General features: G+C 42.2%; 1 gene segment (V, D, J or C); it reads left to right on the top strand.

Annotated features, from left to right (window-relative positions):
• The window catches only part of LOC105537028, a 250,840-nt gene that overhangs the window by 103,252 nt on the left and 124,829 nt on the right, over positions 1-22,759 (top strand).

Raw genomic sequence — 22,759 nt, 5'->3', positions numbered from 1 at the left:
ATGAGGACCCTATTCCAAATCTCTCCTGACTTATTACGGCACCTGAAAGCCCGTCATGTTCTTAAACTCATTAAGACTTAAAAGACTACATTTCCACAATCGCTGAAACTAAGCATTGCCACCTTGAAAATTAGAAATTGGAATTCATTGTCATTCTCAAAGTCTAGCTTCTTCGAAGCACACCAGATGAAGATGCACATAGATTCTCTCCTTTCCGCACAACTTTACTTAGAAGCACAGTGAAATTTAAAATGTGGGGAAGCTCTTAGCACCTACACAGCAGCCATATCTTTCTTTCTTTGGTACATAGGGCACTAGGTCTGTCCTGGTGTTTAGGACAGCGAGCTTCTCCCAGCCCAGGACAGGAGCAGGGCTAAGGGTCACATGTGATCAGTTCCACAATAATATGTCAGGGAAGTGAAGGAGGAACAGGGCTTCCAGGAAGGATTTTGATCCCTCATAAGAAGAAGGAAGGTAAAGAGCTTTGCTCTGCACTTTTCCATAGATACTTATGAGAAGACGTGATTCTTAGAGATGTTGCAGCCTTTTTGAGACCATGAGACCACGACACATTGAGCTCACATCTGAAAACCCAAAGTGATAAAGGTGGCAAAGCAGAAATGTAGAAAGAACCTGGGACATTTCTTCTGTCACCAAGCTGCTATATCCTACCAAAATATCCTGAAGTTTAGACTTCTTGTCATTGCTTAAGCCATTGCTATCATTTCTTTCACTTTTCTCTAAAATTATCTAGCTTATTCATAAAAAGCACTTAAGAGCAGGCCAAAGACATGTTCTTTAGGAGAAGAAATGCATTATTATGTGCACGTGTGTTTGTGGGAGTCTGTAGCATGTAGGGCAGGAACCACAATAAGTGATGTTCTCCCCTGGCATCTTGGTCCTGCTATGTCCATGGCTAGAGACATCAGATCTCTTCAAAGAGTTTATAAATTCTTCTCTCTTCTTGTCTCCATTTCTTTTTATATCTTAAGCATAAACATCTCCTGTTTGTCCTTAATTCCTTCCTCCTCCAAGGTCATAAAAATACAGTTGTTGTCAAGAACACATGGAGAAGACATAAAATCTCAAGAGTGTATGCATCTCTTCAACACCACCATGGGGTTTGCAGGTTCCCTGCTACACCCACCCCCTCCTTTTTGTTTTTGAGACAGAGTCTCGCTGTGTCGCCCAGGCTGGAGTGCAGTGGCGCCATCTCAGCTCACTGTAAGCTCCGCCTTCTGGGTTCACGTCATTCTCCTGCCTCAGCCTCCTGAGTAACTGGGACTACAAGCGCCCACCACCATGCTCGGCTATTTTTTGTGTGTGTTTTTAGTGGAGACGGGGTTTCACCATGTTAGCCAGGATGGTCTCGATCTCCTGACCTCATGATTCTCCTGCCTCGGCCTCCCAAAGTGCTGGGATTACAGGCGTGAGCCACCACGCCCAGACCTTCTCAGTTGTTTTTTATGGGGAAGATGCTGATTGCTCCAGCAAGGTTCCTGGCAGAGGTTGTCTTGCAGGGCTGACAAAGAAAAGCTTCCTAGCAGTTAGTGTTTGATTCAAGCGAGGGTAGCAGGAGGGTGGGTCTGAATTCCCAGCATGGAGGAGGACATAGAGAGCACTGAAAAAGGCTGTGGGTGTGGGAAGAAAGAATGTAGAATTTAGACTTTTGACCATAGCTTTAGGAGCCCAAGGATGAATGCTAACATAAAAGCGGCTCAGGAAAAAAAGTGGACTAAAGGTGTTATGGCTGTTTGTAACCTTGTTTATCTTTCTAATCTGCATAAATGGATTGGTGAAAGTTTTTATGGTGGGAACAATGCACATGTAAGTGCCTATAGTGGGATTTCACTGGGCTATGTCCCCACTGCCCCTGTTAGTTATAGAATAAATATTGAAGACTTCGGTTTGAAAATAATAGTTGGCTAGTAATATTAGTAATATCTTACATATCTTCATTCAAGAGTGTATAAAACGGGGACTGAGTATATATGTTCGTATGTGTACACACACACACACACACACACACAAATGCAGTTCAATATGCACCATTTGATTAAACCCTCAGAATACCCCATGATAGGGTTCGGATATGTCTCCACCCAAATCTCATCTGTAATTCCCACATGTTGTGAGAGGTAATTGAATGGGAGTGGGTATTTCCCTTGCTGTTCTCATGAGAGTGAATAAGTCTCACAAGATCTGATGGTTTTAAAAATGGGACTTTCCTTGCACAAGCTCTCTTCTCCTGTCTGCCATCTTGTGAGATGTGCCATTCACTTTCCACCATGATTGTGAGGCCTCCCCAGCCACGTGGAACTGTAAGTCCAGTAAACCTCTTCTTTTGTAAATTGCCCAGTCTCAGGTGTGTCTTTATCAGCAGTATGAAAACCAACTAATATACCCCATGATATGCACAGTGCTCCATTTCACAGATGAGGAAACCAGTTATCAGAGCTCATCACTGGTTTACCCAAAGTCACATGATCAGCACATGCTGGGGCTGAGATTTGGACCCAAGATGGTCTGAACTTAGTATGTTCCTTCCATGTGGCCATCTTCATCCCAGAAATGATCCCACAGCCTATAAAGAGGGAGAAGCGACTACAAGGACAGTGTAGAATCCACAGCTCCCTGCTGCCTGTGTCTCATGCTGTAAGAGAGGTTTGAACCAGAGTGACTCCATCTTGATTAGGGGCTGGGTAAAATGAAGCTGAGACCTACTGGGCTGCATTCCCAGACAGTTAGGCATTCCAAGTCACAGGATGAGATAGCAGGTCAGAACACATTACAGCAAGGTCATAAAGACCTTGCTGATAAAACAGACTGCCGTAAAGAAGCCAGCCAAAACCCGCCAAAATCAAGATGTCAATGAAATTAACAGCTGGTCATCCTCACTGCTATACTCCCACCAGTGCCATGACAGTTTACAAATGCCATGACAACACCGAGAAGTTACCCTATATGGCCTAAAAATGGGAAGCATAAATAATCCACTCCTTGTTCTCATATCATCAAGAAATAACCATAAAATGGGCAACCAGCAGTTCTCAGAGTTGCTATGCCTATGGAGTAGCCATTCTTTTATTCCTTTACTTTCTTAATAAACTTACTTTCACTTTATTCTATGGACTCGCTCTGAGTTCTGTCTTGTGTGAGATCCAAAAACCCTCTCTTGGGGTCTGGATAGGAACCCCTCTCTTGTAATAACGCCATGCTGACTCAAATCTTAAACTAGTCCCACCTTCAGTCTTCTCATCAAAACACAACTCTCTAAAAGCCTTTACAAACTGTAAATGACTTTATTTTAGATTTTAGAGCAAGGACACATCTTGCCATCTCCCATTCCCTGACCCCTTCCACACTCCTCTTTCCCTTCCAATTTCTCTGACTCAGTCGGTTCCTCTCACATTGTGTTCTGAAAATCTAATTTTCCCTCCTAATATGAAAAACAAAATCTTCTTCCTCCTATCATGTGCTGTGAGATGTGATCCATAAACTCTTTTTTTTTATTTTTTTGAGATGGATTCTTGCTCAGTCACCCAGGCTGGAGTGCAGTGGCATGATCTCGGCTCACTGCAACCTCCGCCTCCCAGGTTCGAGTGATTCTCCTGCCTCAGCCCCTCAAGTAGCTGGGACTATAGGCACGTGCCAACATGCCTGGCTAGTTTTTGTGTTTTTAGTTGAGATGGGGTTTTGCCATGTTAGCCAGGCTGGTCTCAAACTCCTGACCTCGTGATCTGCCCACCTCAGCATCTCAAAGTGCTGAGATTACAGGTGTGAGCAACCACACCCGACGCATAAACTCTCCAATACACAGGTTGTATAAGAGATCATGGAGGGATTTTACCCAACAGATTTTCTACCTAAGAAGAATTCTTTTACTAGCTCTTCTCTAACTAAAATGTTTTCTATCTCTTGTCAAAACTGACACCAGATAATAAAAAGGTGGAAATGTTTAAAAGATTTCCCCCCACCCCACACTCACTAAGGTAAAGGATAGCTCTTCCCCTTGTGTTAGTTTCCAGTGATGCCATTTAAATTAGCATAATCTTACTGGTTTGAAACAACACTAACGTATTACCCTATAGTTGTGGAGGTCAGAAGTCTCACTGAGCTAATACCAAGGTGTCAGTAGGGCTGTAATTATTCCGGAGTCTTCAGGGGAGAGAATTTGATCCTCTACTTTTTATTCTCAAAGTGCTCCACATTCTTGCTTCCACGGCCCCTTTCTCTCTCACTCCTGCATCCCTCCCTATTGTTTCAGCTCTTCTCTGACTGTCACTCTCTCCCCTACCTATTACAGAAACCCTTGTGATTATATTGGTCTCACCTGGATAAACTAGGATGATCTTCTATCCAAAACATTCTTAATCACATCTACTAAATCCCTTTTTACTGTGTAAGGTAGAGTTCATAAGTTCTAGAGACTAGGACATGGACATATTTTGGGATGAGAGCATTTTCCATTTCACCAACAATAAATATCTTCCCCCAAATTGTTCTTCTCTAATGTAGAATTTTTAAAAAATTACAAGGCACATATATGAAGCAAGACAGCTGGACAAAATCTTACATTCAATGCTATCTAATCTGTGGGTTTTAAATGTTGGGATGTCCTCATTCCACTGTCTCTAATTTTGAGTTCTTGATGTGTAGATAGTTTTAGAGGATGTTTTTGTAACCCAGTGTAAACCAAACAGTATCTGATACAGGTCTCAATAAATTTACAGGTTTTTTTTTGCCAAAGTTAAGGATGATGGCCTGTGACATATCCTTAGAAGGTCCTGAGAGAATGTGCTCAAAATGGTTGGGTTACACCTTGGTTTTATGCTCTTTAGGAAGACAGAAGTTACAAGCAAAGGCATCAATCAGTATATGTAAGGTTTACATTGGTTTGGCCTAGAAAGGCCAGACATCTGGAAGCAGGGACTTCTAGGTCATAGGTGGATTCAAAGATTTCCTGACTGGCAATTTGTTGAAGGAGTTAAGCTCTGCCTAAAGAGTTAAATTCATCATAAAGAAATGCTTGAGTTTAGATAAAGGAGATGTGGAAGCCAGAATTCTTGTCATATAGATGAAGCCTCCAGGTAGCAGGCTTCAGAGAGAATAGCTGGTGAATATCTCTTGTCAAAACTTAAAAGTTGTCAAACTCTCCAGCAAAAGATCCAGGAAGGGGAGGATATTCTCTACAAAATGCAATTTTTTTCCTACAAGTGACAACTTTGTAAGGCCATTTCAGAATATGTCAAAGAAATATGTGTTGGGGTAAAATACTGTGATTTTCTTCAGGGCCTATTAACTTTCATATGATGCTATACCAGAGTCATGTTGGAATTTGGTGTGCTATTGCTACAGAGAGTCTGCTTTGTCAATTTTAAGATCTCTGTTTTAATTGCAATACTGGTTGGTTGTCTCTGAACTACAAAGGAAGGAGGGTATGATGAGGCATGGCCAACACCTCCTTCCCCATATGATCTAAACTAGTCTTTTATGTTTCCTTGAGGTTGCCTTGGCCAGGAGGGGGTCCATTCAGTCAGTTGGGGGATGCCTAAAATTCAAATTTTGCTTTACACCAGAAAAAATAAATTACTGCACAAATTAAATCTAAAATAGGTTGGTCAAAGAAAAGATGGATGGTAAAAGACACGTCAACAAGCCACCTAAATCTTAGGATGACTGAGGCTCAGCTCCATGTAGAAACATGGAGAAAATGCCTCTGGCTGTTCCACCTGAGAGGGGAGGGAGCTGGGGTATGTATACACTTCCTTCTGTCCTCACAAATTTCTCATTCTGTTTTGAACTACTATAACATAATCTCCATCACTGGGTAATTCGTAGAGACCAGAAATTTGTTCTGTCACATTTCTGGAGGATGAGAAGTTAAAGATCAAGACACAGGCAGGTTAGGTTCTGCTTTATCTAGTTTCAGATGGCAACCTGAATGCTGAGTTCCTCTAGAAGGAAGGAAGATCATATCCCTGCATGACAGGAGAGCAGAAGATAGAGAGGGAGCCCACTCCCACCATCCCTATTTATGGTGGCATTAACCCATTCATGAGGGTGGATGCTCATTCCAGGCCCTCTGTCCAGCCGTGCATGCAGGCAGAGTTGCCTTCTCTAGGATCAGATAACAGAAGACACATATGTAGCCACTGGAAGTCAGTAGAGGGACAGTGAAGGGAAAAGGCCTAGAGTACAGACAGGGACTGCTACATTCATCAAGGAAAAAACACATGTATAGTTAACCCTTGAAAAACATGGGCTTAAAAGTTACAGGTCCATCAATAGTTAGATTTTCTTCTGCCTGTGCCACCTGTGAGGGAGCAAGCACTTAATAAGTAGTAAATATATTTTCTCATCCTTATGGTTCTCTAAATAACATTTTCTGTTCTCCAGCTTATTTCATTGTTGTAAGAATATAGTATATTATAAATACAACATAAAAACCTGTGTTAATCTGCTATATTATCACTGAGTCAACAGTAAGCTACTAGTAGTTAAGTTTTAGGGATCCCAAAGTGACACACAGATTTTTTGCTGCACCAGTGGTTAGTGACCCAACCTCCATGTTGTCCAAGGATCAAGTGTACTTTCAATTTGGAGCTGCATCTCTCTGGAACAGGATCTTGACAGGTAGTTTGCAAGTGAAGGATTACAGGAAGTAACATCCCTTAAAATGCTACATGGTATGATGATTATTTCAGACTGAAAACGTTTAGAAAACAACAAATGCACAAAGGGGCTTTTCCCTACATCTCCCTTATCTGTCTAAAGTCAGATTCTCCAGGAGAAAAACAATTGTCAAGAAAATCCTCTCTGGGAATTTTTATATCAGGGAAGATTAGTACTCAAGAGAAGTCAAACTTAGAAGAGACTGAAAGTTAACACTTTTTTCCAGACATCCTATTACCTATCCTTTTAAAGGTCCACTTAAAAAAAAAAATCTTAGGTCATTTATTCTCCTTAAGTTGTCTGCACTCTCCACTTCCCTCTCACCTATGAAGGATGTATATGCAGCCAGAACTCACTGTATTATCTGGGTGATAATTCTGTGATTTTTCCCTGCGTGTTAAATAAACTGTCTTTTTTCTCCTATGAATCTGTCTTTTGTCCGTTTATTCTCACCAAACCTTTAGAGGACAGAAAACACTTTCTTTCTTTCTTTCCCCTTTACACAGGTATCTTCCCTTAAAATTCAGGCTGCTTACAAGATAGCAGAAAAGTTTGTGCACAGGCTACAGCACTATAATTTGACTCCCATAGTTGGGCATCAGTATTGCTCCCTGAAGCCCAAGGCTACAGCCCACTTGTACTGATGCAGTTGGGTCCACTTCCCCTGCTGCTGAGCCAGGTCGTGATGCTTTTGGCAACTTTGGAGATGTAAGACAAAATGGGTGTTCAGTTTTATCTGGATTTGAGTGATTTATCCATGTACATGGGAAATTGCTTGATAGGAGATGGAGCCTCTCTTACCTAAAGACACCAAGAGGGAGACTGACATCTGGGTCAGGATGATGTCCTCACTCACTGCTGAAGAGTAAAAGAGGAAAGTGGTATTGATGGTGCACAACAGGGACATGCACAGAGCAGCAGCTGCCTTTGTTTGGAGGGAGAGTTTCCTGGCCTGTTTCCCCAGGCCCTCTCCCTCAACTGCCAGGTTCCAGGAGAGCTGCTTCTGAGTCCTCAGGAACATGCTGGTGGAAAGTGCAGCTCATAGCATTAGCCGGGGAATATGATATTTATCTTTCTACGTTGGAGATAATTATCACTGGAGCCTTTATTAATCCAGAGGTTCAAGTTTATCCTAGGCCAGGCTCCTACAGTTGGAGGTAAATACAGTGACGTTTGTTGAAGTAATCAGATCTGCATCATTATTCAGCCTTTCATGCTGATGAACTGTGGGAAACAATATTCAATAGCAGAAAAGGGGAGAATATGGAAGCCCCCAAACCAAGACTAAGGTGCAACTAATTCAGACTCTGGGTTTTAAAGACACCTATAGTTCTGAATAATGATGGATCTCTGAGGGATCCATGCATTGAGGAAACAGCCTGTCATTTTTGCGTATCTGCAGTAAGTTGCTTAATCTTATGCTGAAAAGAAGCATGGCTTAATACCATTACAAGATATTTTCAGTAATTTAGCATTATTTTGATACATTTTATTTTCAAATTTTTAAAGAAAGGACCAATTTTACATTCATAAAAAAAGTTGCAAGTACAGCACAAAGTACCCCCTCCTGTAACTGGAAACATTTGAGACTATACTGAAGACCTGATGACCCCACCCTCTAACACTTTTACCGTGTTGTAACCTCCCAATGCATTCATCATGCCTGCTGCCTAGACAGAGCTGATTTATCAAGACAGGGGAATTGCCATGGAGAAAGAGTAATTCACGAAGAATTGGCTGTGTGGGAGACTGGACTTTTATTAGTACTCAAATCAGTCTCCTAGAATATTTGGGGATGTTTTAAAAGATAATTTGGCAGGTAGGGGCTTGGGAATTGGAGTGCTGATTGGTCAGGTTGAAGACGGGATCATGTGGGTATGGCGGTGGTTGAAGTGAGGTTTTCTTGCTGTCGTCCATTCCTGGATGGGATCACTGAACTGGTTGATTCAGATTACCTGTCTGGGTAGTGTCAGCTGACCAAGAAAGTGCAGCGCCTGCAAAATGTCTCCAGCACTAATTTCGTAGGTTTTACAATAGTGATGTTATCCCCAGGAGCAATTTGGGGAGGTTCAGAGTCTTGCAGCCAGAGGCTGCTTGACCCCTAAACCATAATTTCTAATCTTGAAGCTAATTTGTAAGTCCTACAAAAGCAAACTGATCCTAGGGCAAGAAGGGTGTCTTTTCACGAAAGGGCTATTATCAATTTTGTTTCAGAGTCAAACTATAAACTAAATTCCTTCCCTAGGTCAGTTCAGCCCATTTCCAGGAATGCACAAGGACAGTTTAAAGGTTAGGTTAGAAGCAAGATGGAGTCATTTAGGTCTGATCTCTTTCATTGTCATAATTTCCTCAGTTACAATTTTTGCAGAGGCAGTTTCAAAGTGTTCCCTATAAACAAGATATTCTCCTAAATAGGCCCAATACACCAATAAAATACATTACTCCAGCTAGTCCTCAGGAATATTTCTAATTTTGACAACTATTTCAAAAATGTTTCTTATGAAATGGTCTCCAGGAAGAAACACAATCTCGGCAGACAAATCTGTGCTATCCTGGTCTGAGCTGGGACACTGGGGACACTTAGCCTATGCTGAGTTACTGAGAACCAACCCCTGCAGCTGTGCCCAACCTGCCCCATCTCCTGTTGATTTGCATGTTCCCGGGTCACAGCCCACAGCCCTGAAGACTTATTAATGGGTTGGTCACACCCTGTGCAGGAGTCAGTCACAGTCAGGACACAGCATGGACATGAGGGTCCCCACTCAGCTCCTGGTCTTCCTGTTGCTCTGGCTCTCAGGTAAGGAAAAGCAGTAGCAATTTACTCAGCCTAGTGTGGTCAATATTGCCTAGCCATTCAGGGAAGGCCTTATAACATGATTAATTGTGTGCATATTTGTTTTTATGTTTCCAATCTCAGGAGTCAGAGGTGACATCCAGATGACCCAGTCTCCAGCCTCCCTGTCTGCATCTGTAGGAGACAGAGTCACCATCACTTGCCGGGCAAGTCAGAGCTTTAGTAGTAGTTTAGCCTGGTATCAGCAGAAACCAGGGAAAGCCCCTAAGCTCCTGATCTATAGTGCATCCAGTTTGCAATCTGGGGTTCCTTCGAGGTTCAGTGGCAGTAAGTCTGGGACAGATTTCACTCTCACCATCAGCAGTCTGCAGCCTGAAGATATTGCCAGTTATTACTGTCAACAGTATTACAGTACCCCTCCCACAGTGTTACACACCTAAACATAAACCTCCCAGGGAAGCAGGTGTGTGAGGCTGGGCTGCCCCAGCTGCTCCTCCTGGTGCCTCTATCGGCTGGAAGTGTTCCTCAGATGCAGATTTAATGAAGGATAGAAATGATTACACATGAGGATTCTGTTTTATGGACTCAATTGAGATTCATACAGCAAAGAAAAGTCACTACAGATATTCTAAGCAGGAATTATTGTAATACAGAGAATTGTCTGAACTATTGTTGAAGTCAAAATAAAATGTAGATTCATCTCTACATTTATTGTTTTCTTTGGGAAGACAGAGTTGCAATATGGGGCATACAGGAAGACTGGGTGGTCTTACATATGTCAGAGGAACAAATAGAAGAGGTTTTATTAAAAATAAAGAAAAATGTTAGGTATTACTCTTTGAGAAAGTTAAGTGGCACAAGTAAGGGTTGGAGCTGGCAACTGAGACTGGTCAGCAATGGTAGTGGGCAAAATTTGTCCTTGAGTTTTAGCAAGTTATCTGAGAAGATGTAGATAAAACTGGTTTCAGGTTACAACAAGCAGTCAGGCTCACAGAGAATCACATTCTGGGAGCAGTGTTTCATATCCTGAGTGCTTTTTCACCCTGGCTTCTTGACTTTGTTTTAGGTGAGTATCGCAGGAATGACCCAGTTCCTATGATGAACTTCCACATTACAAACTTTTAAAGTCCAACATATAAAAGTCGGGAAGCTTTATACTAGAAACGGGATTCTATGGTGCTCCTTCTGTAGAGACAGCTGCACCTGTGCAGGTAATAAGATCATGAGCTGCACACTTTGCCTTACTTTTTTTTTTTTTGTAAATAAGTTGCCTGATTCAATGCCATATTATGGAAGAATTTCTTAACTGTGATGAAAGCACTTGGAAAATCCTCAAATAATATTTCATGTAGAAATATAACTGACAAGAAAGACAAATGCATGTACAGGAAAACAACCGCTGCCCTCCTCATGTTGGATGAGGCCTGCTAAAAACACCTGACACCAGCTGTTAGTCTGATCCTTGATGTCTGGTATAATCTTAGGTTATTCTTCTTGGAAAGGTGGATGCTCAGAAGTGCCAGTATCCCCATGAGTCCTCGTATGTGGCCAGGGTTACTTTGAAAAGGTTGATTTGTAGTTTAAGGTCTGAAACAGAAAATGAGCACATATGACACAAGTTGCTGGTACAAAACTAAAAACATAAGCATGCATTTGTTGAGCCCTGGAGCCTGTTATCTTCTGGAAGAGCTGGAGCCAAAACTGGGTCACATATCAGTCTTGGATTTATTTAAAAATGTTTTATTTTATCTGTTTTGTTTTAATGACTCCTAGTTTTACTTTATATTAATTTGAGGATAATCATCGTCTGATTTTGACATGTGTTCTTCACTGTCTTTCAGTCCAGACATATTCCCTGACATACTCCTGTCACCATATAAGGAACAGAGAACTATCACTTCATGATAGGTTTACTGTTTAACGTTGCTGAAATAGGTAATTATTTGGTTGTCCTTGTGTGTGTTGGCATGGGGGTACCCTGCATCACCATAGCTTTGAGTTTCAATTTAGAGTATTCTATATATTGTACTTGAGGATACATGTAAAGGCATTCATTCCTTTGTACCAGGCCCTGTGGTCAGCAAGGTCTAAAATTGCATGACTGGAAACCCATGTAACCCAGGTGTGTTCCTGTGAATCATAAGAGAGTTTCCTCCTACTTCTGACCTATGACTTCCTAAACCATTGCTTCATGTTAACATGGTCATCAGTTTAAAGATTCCGGAGCTTGCAGTGAGCTGAAATCCGGCCACTGCACTCCAGCCTGGGTGACAGAGCGAGACTCTGTCTCAAAAAAAAAAAAAAAAAAAAAAGATTCAGCACATGTTGAAGGAGAGTATCTGAAGTCAGTAGAAGGTCATAAAGTCATACCCACATGGACTTCTTTGGGTGAAGTATTTGATAGGACCAATAGATGCCATGATCATGTGTCTATTATTTCATTTCTTTCTCCACGTTTTAGTGCCCCGATTATGAAATATTCCCATATCAATAACACATACAGACTCTAAACATGGTAATAGTCAATTACAGGTGAGCAGAAAAGGCAAACATTTATCTAGAACACAGAAGAATCCTAGTACAAATGTGTTACAGCCACCTCCAGGGAAAGTGATCTAATATCCCAAATTATCACCAAATTTCTGATGGTTATTTGCCTCTGCTGCTAAGAAGTCCCAGAAGTGGCAACAGTTGGATCAGCACTGGTGCAGATAGTGATGGAAAGTCACGGCTCATGTGTTGCACATGTGCACTCCAGGTCACCACAGCTGCTTTGTATAAACAATTATTATGCAAATACTGTGGGAGTTAAGGGAAAAGTCTAGGTTCGGTTAACCTGTGTAAAGGTGGATGATTCATGAGCATGGATTGTTTGTTGTTGTTTCACCTATGGCAGGCATTCTCTGCTGTTTTGATACAATAAACAAATTTCTGCACACATAATTTCCTACTCCCATGGGTGCATTGACATGTCTCTTCTCTAGGGCTTCTTGTCTCTGATCTTCCAATCCGTTTTCTAGGATGTTGGCCAACCAGCTTCCCAGGAATCCATGTATATGATTAACTCACACTTCATTATTCACATTAGTTTGATTACCGTGTGTCCTGCTCAACTACCTTCTGACTCCAGGTAATATTTCACAGCCACCCATGATTGTGGCCATAGAGTGGGAGGAATTCACTCCTATTTACATGAATGTATGGTGTAGATTCATTCAAGAAGAAGCCTAGCTTTTTTCTTTGTCATTGTGGTTTTGATTGTTTGTTTTTGTTTTTATGTTTTTCCCCTCTGGCATTAGCTGAATGGGAAAATCCATGAGATCACTGAACATTAGCATAAGAGAGGAAAGTTATATGGGAAGCTGGAACACCTGTCTTTCTAAGTGAAGCATGCTCTCTCTGAATCTCTTTTCACCCAATTCTGAAAGTGCAAACTCCATGGTAATACTGAGTAGTTCTGAACATCACCTGGACATATACATTTTTGAGACTAAAATTCCCAGTGGATGAGGGGCAGCTCTGTCACATAGTTACCTATTGCCTCACGTGCACGTCTACTAGGGCCCTGAGATATTCTGAGAGCTGCATTTTAAACAGAAAATTGTTTGTTTGTTTGTTTTCTGTGCATTACACTGTCCTCCCCTAGAACCCCAGAGATTGACGCTGTGATTCTAGTTTGGAGCTGGCAAGAGAGTTCACAGTGTCCTCATCTAATACAGATGCATCTAACCCAAGCAATGTGCTGGATCACACGACCCAAGCAACAGAGCCACCTGTATCAGAACCCAAACTTGCGGCAGAACTTCTCGTTCTCTGAGCCCACTCCAAACAGACAGCCTTGCGAGTAAGCTGATAAACAAGATGGTATAGTAGATCCAAGGGTGGAATGTGTTGTGACGACACTACAGGGTCAGCTTGCCAACACTGTGGTTTGTTCTCATTGGTTGGAGGTGCAAGACGAAATTATTTTCCCTTACTTTGAAAGGAATGATCGGCATGACTCACTCCCCTTCTCTAAATCCCTGATATCTTCCCCAACGTGACAGGCCCTTAAATCTGTAGGGATGAATCCCATCCTCTGTTCCTCAGGTGTTTTCATTGTATATTGAGAATCCATATTATGTTCTGCTTATTGCATGATCTCATCAACATATTGTTGTGCGGGGTGTTGGTTTGTGAAAGGTCCACAGGATCAAGGTTTCTTCCGCCTATATTGTGACAGAGAGCAGGGGAGTTAATGTAGCCCTGGGCCGAGACTGAGGATATGAGCTCCTGTTCACCCCAGATGACTGCAGAACCTCCCAGAGACTGCGATGGACTCTGTCTTCACTCTGAAGCTGGGCGGAGGGTCTGGTCGAGCCCTGTCAGAGCCTCAGCACCATGCGTCTGCAGGTGCCAGCAGAGGGCGCTTCTCACACTCATGGAAGGGGCGGGGAGGGCGATCTCCTGGCAACGGTGATGTCTGTGTATTTAAACCAGTAAGAAAGCCCCATAATTTGCATGTATCCCTCCTCTCACATCTAAAGTGTTTCCACCTCTCAGTATCTATAAGAGGTTTTTTTCTCTGAGATGTGGTTGAAGCAAAACGTGCAAGTCAAAAGCAGCGAGCGAGATGTCCCCATGGCAACTCCTGGGGTTTCTGCTGCTCTGTGTTCCAGGTGAGAATATGTGGAGAAAGCTAAAAGTGGGACCATTATTTCAATCAGTGATTTTTTTTTTTCATTAGGAACTCTGCCTCTTATGAAACTTAGTGTGTTTTCTAATATGAATTTATAAAAAGTAATGTATATGCTTCCTCCTTGTCTAACTAAATTAGTGGTGATTTTGATATATATACAGTCATGGTATACTAGTATTTTCTGTGTGTTGTTAGCCTCCAGGGGTAATATTGTGCTGACCCGTCCCCAGCCTTTCTGTCTGGGACTCCAGGAGAGAAAGTCACCATCACCTGCTGGGTCAGTCAGGGCATTAGCAGTAACTTACACTGGCACCAGCAGAAACCAAATTAAGCTCCAAAGCTCCTCATCAAGTTTGCTTCCTAGTCCATGTCGGGGGTCCCCTCGAGGTTCACTGGCAATGGATCTTAGACAGATTTCATCCTCACCATCAGTCGCCTGGAAGCTGAAGATGCTACAACTTATTACTGTCACCAGAGCAATAGTTTTCCTTACACTGAGTTACAACCCAGAACAAAAACGAGCTCAGCCTGGCTGAACAGAGAAACTGGGGATACTCTATTCTTCTAATCATTGTAGGGGCATCTGGGGCAATGATCTATGCAATACCATGACATCTGCCACACCCAGCAGAGTTGAAACCCAAGAGTCACTGTCTTATAACTTCATCTTTAACAACAGTCTTTTTCAGAATATGTGCACAGCAGTTGAAGATTACCTCTCCCTTTTCTTTCCATGGACTTACATAAACTATTTTCTACAAGTTGGTAAAAAACAAGCAAACACACACAAACTTTGGATTTTTCTTCAGAGAAATAGTAATTCATTTATGGCAAATAGGTTTTAAAGGGTAAAGATTAGAAGGGGAATAGGTTATGGTGTGGAGATGTAGTAACAAAAGAGCCCATGACCTCAGGTGTCAGTGAGTGTGGATTCAAAGGAGTCACACAGTTATCTTATTTCCAAAGAAGTCCCCTGAAGCCTGAGGCTTTATAAGTCAGATTAACATTAAGGTTCACTTTCATCAGTGTAGGAGTCAATGGGGAGTTCAGGAAGCAATGGATATTTAGGTTTTCATGTATGAAAACTGGTCCACAGGCAATATAAATATAGACATTCAGCTAGGGCTTTTGAAAAGAAGATTGTCTCCAAAATAATGTTTATCTAAAGTAAAAAAAGAAATGAATCATTTATTGCCAGTCTTAGGAACAGGATAGGGCTCCAGGCCTAAAGAGGTTGAAATCAAGAATCCTCAATTCTTCAATGTGAAATGTTTCACCAAAAGTTGAGTGTACCAATGCACTCCCAAGCAAGAGAATGTAACTTTGGGAGCTTAAAGAAGGTGATAAAACTAAATGGACATTTTGTTTCATATCCTGCTGGACATAGGAATTACAGGAGGATCACCCATGATCCTTAGAGAGAATTTCTGTTCTGCACATCAGAAACATTGTCTGTCTCCTCTTTCATTCTCATCCAAAATCCAAAGTGCTGTTTGAAGATGTATTTTTTTTTAATTTCGTCATACTTAATTGTAAGACCAGTATCCTACTGTGAACACTTGGTGATTGTAATGTAAACTAAGTTCATTTGTTTGACGTTATTTGTTGTGCACTTCTTTATGCATTCAAAAATAACTTTGGGGATAGAATCTAGTCATTAGTGATGCAGACTGACATCACAGTAAGTGACACTTTAATTAATGATTTTCATCATATTTGGTCACAAAAAGCTATATCACTTTTCAATAAACTTTTTTTTTTTTTACCATACAACACATATTTTATTCCAAAGTGAAAAATATGATAAAAAATAATATGTCTACATTATGGTTTCAGGCATATGATGTTTCAAGTTGGAGAACACAATGTGGAGGATGTCGAATTTTGAGCCATGATTGGTTAAACCCAAATATCAAGTATGGGTGAGGAAGATATTATATTTTATAAGATACTTTAGTTCCTGTGTATCTGAGCTGTTTAATAGTATTTTGAAATATACTGTTTTTAATCTTTATTCCATGTATTCTCTGAATGTGCCCAAAAGTTTTCCAGCAGGACTTCCTTAAAATATCAAACTTTAAGGAAAAGAACATTGTAACGAATCATATTAGGTCCTGGTTTTGGATGCCTGCCTGAGATCACTCATCAGCTCCTTCTCTGCTTCTAAGGGCTGACTCCCCCACCCTCTCCAGCACGTTCCACCAACTATGAGGGCCTTTCTTCCTCCTGTGTTGAATACAATTAATCATAATTGTATACTTTACATGCAAACTGTGTTTATTTAACATCAAGATAATGTTTGCTACTTTTGTCAATATGTTTTCCCACGTCTAGTTAATCATTTTCAACTGTAAAAGTCGTTTAGTTTCTTTAGTTGAGGAGATTGCACCATATTTCTTCTAATTAAAAAAAGAAGCATATAGTTGCTTTTAAGGGATTTAAATTAATGCCAGAGTTTTCAGAACCAATAAATGCTATCTTTTGAGGGTCAAGTGCGTGTAAATAAATAATTTTTGATTCCAAGTACTAATATTCAGTAGGAGAATGAGCCATGCACAGAACAATAACTATATAATGAAACTGAATAGAATAATTTCGGTAGTTAATAAATTGCATAAAAATTAGGCAATGGTGTGTGGTATCTGGAAGTAGAAGTTGTTCGTTTAAGTTGTTTGGGGAAGATCTTGGGGTTGTACTGAGGATGCATCTGAGTGGTATGGCAGCAGCCAAGTGACCATACAACCTGCAAAGACCATGGAGTCATCACGGGAAGGGCAGAGGTTGGGAGATTCCCAATAAACTACTGCACATTGAAAAATTTATTTTTACCCCTTTAGTAGTATAAAACCCAAACAGTCCTACAATAATCAGATGCCTTAAGTGTTTTCAATTTCTTAAGAATATAATTTTTTGTAATATCTTTTATCAAACACCTTGACCTGGATCACACCCAGGACATAGAATATTCCCTTGCTCAGAAGCTGGAAGCCCAGGTCTGCAACCTTATTGCTAATTGGCAGGCTCCCCAAAGCCCTTCCCTGTCACTCAAGCCTTCATCACCAGGTCCTGTGGGGTGGGATCACCTAAGGTAGGGGCAGCACTGGACACTGGTCATGGTGCTCAGGCTTCAACTGCGGGGGCTACATGTGACAGGGTTCATATGTCTCATGGAACTGAGAAATACTATTGATTAGGGAGCACAGCATTCACCTCCCACTTGATCAGACAGCACCACTCTGCTCAGAAGCCTACGGAGAGAGACATCAGTAATACTGGGGAAGATTTGTGTTCTGTTTCCACCTCAAATTCTGGGAGAAACACTCAGCTTCCCAGTTGTTAGCTTCCCTTTCAGTGTCTTCAAGATGGAGAGTTTACATCATCCATCTGGAAGCAGCAGAATCTGGGAAAGGTTCCAAAGATTCACTCACATGCTCTTTCTACCTTGTCCACCCCAGCTTGGTGCGATGGTCCTGGGATCATCTCTGCTTAATATTTAGCAGATTGGTTGTCCTGATGACATTGCTGTTTGTGACCATCTCAAACTTCCCTGTCTCACATGGCAAACACTAGCAGTGCCCAGCCACAAACATGTACATTAGAATTAACTAAAATTAACAATGTAGTTCCTTAGTTGTTTTCACTACATTTCAAGCACTCAGGAGCCACATATGACATATAACGGTTACCCTTGCAAAGCATAAATCTAGACATTTTCATCATCTTAAAAAATTATTTTCATTAGTGCTGATCTAAATGGTTACACTGACACATAGTTTTATAGCTCACAGCACAAACCTCAGGAGCTGTTATTCCAGAGAATCAGGTGATCTCAGATGCTTCCTGGCTGGTGCAGCCACTGTTTCAAGAATGAGAGGAATGAAGCTGACTAGACACATCCAGACCAGGGGCCCTCTACTCCCCAGCCTAGCCCTCCACTGTGCCCTCCAGGGCCCCTCACAACCTCACTATCTCTTTTCCAGAACCACATCATTGGCATCTCACAGGGATCACAGACTCTAGCTGTGAAATTTTTTGTGATCATCTTTTCTGAACACACCTTATCCTCAACGAGGTGACTGGTTTATTCAGGAGAGGAATCATTTTGTGTTCCCTATAGAATGCAGCCTATTGATGGATGTAATAAGATCAACTCCATGAAAACCAATGAAAAAACTCAATCAAGTCTTATTAGAAAGCAGCATCTAAAATTCTATTTGATATTATGTCATAACCTGCCATTGAAGGGTAAGTCACAAACCTTGCCATTGGACAAACCTCATAATAAACGTAAGATGGAAGTCTGATCTTAGAAATAGTGAAATTAAGGGAGGTGGTGTTCCAGTATCAGCAGGCTGCCCCCAAGGCCGGATGGGGTCTCATGTGTGACCTGGATCACCTGGGAGGAGCTGCCAGTGTGCTGAGTGGTGGGAAAACGCCCTCTGTGCTCTGAGACTGGAAGCCTTGCCTTGTCCTTCCTATTGCCTTGGCCATATCCACAAAGCGCTCCTGCTATGAACTGAATTTTGATTCACAAATTCATACTTTGAATCTCCAAACTCCAATATTACTGTATTTAGACATAGAGGTTATGAAGAGGAAATTAGGGTCAAATGAGGTGAAAACAATGGGGTTCTGACTTAATAGGATTTGTATTCTAATAGAAAAGAAATATCGTTGAGCTGTTCTTTAACCCCTCACCAGCCTTCAAGCGTGCACCAAGGAAAGCATGTACTTGCTTCTCCTACACATGCCCTGGCACATTGCTGAACCCATGAGACGATGTATCCAAAGAGGACATCTGGAAACAAGAAACAGGGTTCTCACCAGAAAGCAAATCCTTCTGGACCTTGGTCTTGAAACTTCCAGGCTTCTAATACATTCACAATACATATCTAATAAGTTAGTAATAAATGTCTGTGGTTGAAGCTATCCAGCTCAGGATATGTTGGTGTGGCAGTCCCAGTAGACTCATCCACTGTTCCCACCTTATCTGAGCAGGATCAGCCTCAGGAGGCACCTTGTGGACTTTGGGACGTAGCTTTTCTCCTCTTGTTCTTGCTGTTCTTACTGCCTGGTGAGGAAGGGGAACCCAGGCTTCATCCTCAGATAGTTTGTATTAAACATGAACTTTCCTTGATGATGAAGTTGTTAGCCTGTTTTTCCTTCTGATCAGAATTGCACCAAGTTGGATGAACTACAAGCCTGGTATTAATATTTGGGGGTCTGCATGTCTGTTCCCCTACTTGGATGACAGTGAGCATGTGATGTGGATGCCATCTTCATCCCTCTCCATGTGTCTCAGGTGAGGGGCTCACTGTCACCTGCAGAGCTGGCCAGAGTATGAAGAACATCCTAGCCTGGCACCAGCAGAACCTGGGCCTGGCTCTGAGCTCCTGCTGGCTCCTGCTGGCTCCTGCTGCCCTCCTGGACATGATCCCTGCCTGGATCAGGGACAGTGGGCCTGAACAGATGTCACTGTGGCCATCAGCAACCAAGATGCCTTCAGAAGTAGGTTCTCACTCCACCTGTCCCTGTCCTGCACAAATCTTCCCTAGTAACAGCTCTGCACAGGGGCTGCTAAGGGTCTGAAATGTTCTCAAGGGAACAGGCTGGGGGATATCTCTGAATTCAGATCCTCTCTTTGCCTCACACCCCCTTCCCACCACTTCTGTGGGCACCTCTATTGTATCTTGTGGGCATCACTGTATGGAGCATGTCCGGATGTTTTCTCCCACCTCCTACTCCGAATTCATGATGAAAATTCATCCTCACTTCAGACATGGGCTGTCCATGCCTTGTTTCTCTTACATTCATGCCCCGGCACATTGCTGAACCCTAGTTCTGACCCCACTCCATGAATCTTTGTGGAAGGGTCATGGTTGCCAAGTTGTGGTTATTGGAGACCAGAAAATAAAATGGCAACTATTGAGAAGCTTGTATGTGGGGCAGACATAGGCCGTTGTCAACAGAGTCCCAGCAGCTGGTGAGCTATGAAAGCTGGGCAGAGGGGAAGTTGGGAATGAGTCATGGAGGGTCTTCATCCTATGACCATGCAGCCTCTGAGCCACATGTGCTGCTTCGTTTGACAGAAATGACCAGAAGAGGACTTGTCTATGCTGAACTCTGGGGACAAAACCTCCTTCCATTCAGGAGCCAGACTCACTATCCATCTCCTGGGCATCTGCTGCTCTGTGATTCCACAGACCCCCCTCAGGTCACTCATGATGCTCAGCAATGGGCAGTTCACTGCTCTCTGCCCAGGGGGATATCGAAGAGGGTCCTGAGCTTTATGACCCTCAGGCCCTGGAGTGAGGAGGGGCCATGAGGTGGTGCACCCAGTGCTCATTTTTAACGTTCACATTCAATTGATTAAAGTTTAAAACTATACCTTATACTAGCAACCAAAGTTATATCTCTTTATATATAAACATGTACCACATATTTATTTGTAAATAGATACATAGTATATTCAAATATATAAATGCAACTTCTTTCTAAAATATATGTATTCAATATGTAAAATTTATATTAGAAATTCTTATTACAGATACACATAATGTTATGTTTATTTGTGTAGCATGTGTTCCTTTTCTTTCCAAGCAGAACAGAGTCTGGCTGAGTAAAGACTTTGAGGACATTTGCTGACCCTCCCTCTTTGGCTCCAACAGGGTCAAAGTCATTCGGGTCCTTGGAGCCCAGTGAAAGTCTCTTTCACTTTCATTCTTGCTGGGCTGCAGGATATATGCTTAATGCAGCTCTTCTGAATTTGTGAGCAGTTTCCTTCCCTCAAGCGCCTGCCAGGCAGCCCTGTGGGCAGGGCCTGTGGTTCCTCCCAGGTCTTCAGCACTGTGGCTCAGGAGAGCAGATGCTTCCCCCACAGTGCTGGGCCAGCACCTGGCAGCTCTCAGGCACTGCCAGCCTGACTTTAGCCCTGGGCTAAGGACCCTATTCCAAACATCTCCTCATTTATTGCACTACCTTAAGTCTGTCTTGTTCTTAAACTCAAAGTCTACATTTCTACAATTTCTAAAGCTAGCATTTGCCACCTGGAAAATTAGACATGTGAATTCATTGTCATTCTCAGAGCCTGGCCTCTTCCAGCCCCACCAGATGAAGTTGCCCATATCTTCTCTTCTGTCCACACAACTTTACTTACAATTACAGTGAAATGTAACATGTGGTAAAACTCTTATCGCCTGCACAGAAACCATCCTCTTCTCCTTTGGTGCCTAGGGCACCAGCTCTATCCTGCTGAGCATGGTGAGGTCAGTGAGCCTCTCCTAGCCTGAGACAGGAGCAGGGATTAAGAGAACATGTGACGAGCTCCACAATGCAATGTCAGGGGAGTGAAGGAGGGGCAGGGACTCTGGGAAGAATTTGATCCTAAGAAGATGGAAGGTGAAGAGTTTTGCTTCACCTTCTAAAATCAGTCACTTTATTTTAGATTTGGGAGCTGGGACACATGTTTCATTGCCCTGACTCCTTCCACATCTCCTCTTTCTCTTACAATAGCTCTGACTCAGTCTGTCCCTCACAGATTGTATCCTGAAAATCTAATTTCCCTCCTAATATGAAAACAAACCAACAAACAAAACTCTCTTTCTCCTATCATGTGCTGTGAAATCTGACCCCTAAACTCTGTGACACCCGGATAGCATAAGAGATAATCGTGGGACTTTATCCAAGATATTTTCTAGCTAAAAAGAATTCTCATGCTAGCTTTTCTCTCGGAGAAATTTTCTTTGTCTCTTGTCATAACTGACACCAGAAGACAAGGTGGAAATATTTCCAAGAACAGAGGACAACCATGCACTCAGTGAGTTGAAAGACATCTCTTCCCCTCGCATTCGTTTCCAAAGCTGCCGTTTACATTACCACAGTCTTATTGGCTTCACACAACATAAATTTATTACCCTGTAGTTCTGGAGGTCAGAAGTCTCACTGAGTTAATGCTAAGGTGTCAGTAGGTCTGTAATCTTTCTGGAGGCACCAGAGAAGAGAATTGTATTCTCTGCTTTTTATCTTCCAGGTGCTCCCACATTTCTGGTTCCGTGGCCCCTCCCTTCTTCAAGCCACATCCTTCCCCATTGTCCCAGCTCCTCTCTGACTGCAAGCCTGCTCCTCTATTTTAATGACCTTTGTGAATGTATTGATTTCATCTGGATAACCAAGTTGCTTATTCACAAAGTCCTTAACTTACATCTGTCAAGTTCTTTTTTTGCTATATAATGTAGAATTGTTATGATACCACTCCAATGACTGGAGGAACACCAGGGTTCTCAGTCTCACTCCCGTTTGTTTAAAACGACACGGACACGTGTGGAGTTGTTTTAAGGAGGGAAAAGTTTAATACACAAGAAGGAAGGAAGAAGAAAAGAGCTCCCCCATACAGAGACAGAGAAGGGGGGATTCGAACTAAGAGAAAATTCCATGTGCGGCGGAAAAGTGGCTGCTTATATGAGGAGGCTGAAGGAGGTGGTGTCTGATTTGCATAGGGCTTAGGAGTTTGGTATGAGCAGGCATGTCATTCATGTAGCCTGAGAAAAAACTGGCCCTCCCACCCTAGCGTTTTAATATGCAAATGCAGGGTGTCATAATGTTCTACACACATG

Source organism: Mandrillus leucophaeus, unplaced genomic scaffold (genome assembly GCF_000951045.1).
Source record: "Mandrillus leucophaeus isolate KB7577 unplaced genomic scaffold, Mleu.le_1.0 Scaffold1017, whole genome shotgun sequence".
NCBI classification, from domain to species: domain Eukaryota; kingdom Metazoa; phylum Chordata; class Mammalia; order Primates; family Cercopithecidae; genus Mandrillus; species Mandrillus leucophaeus.
The sequence above is the reverse complement of the archived record's forward strand: the minus strand, read 5'-3'. Positions and strand labels throughout refer to the sequence as shown.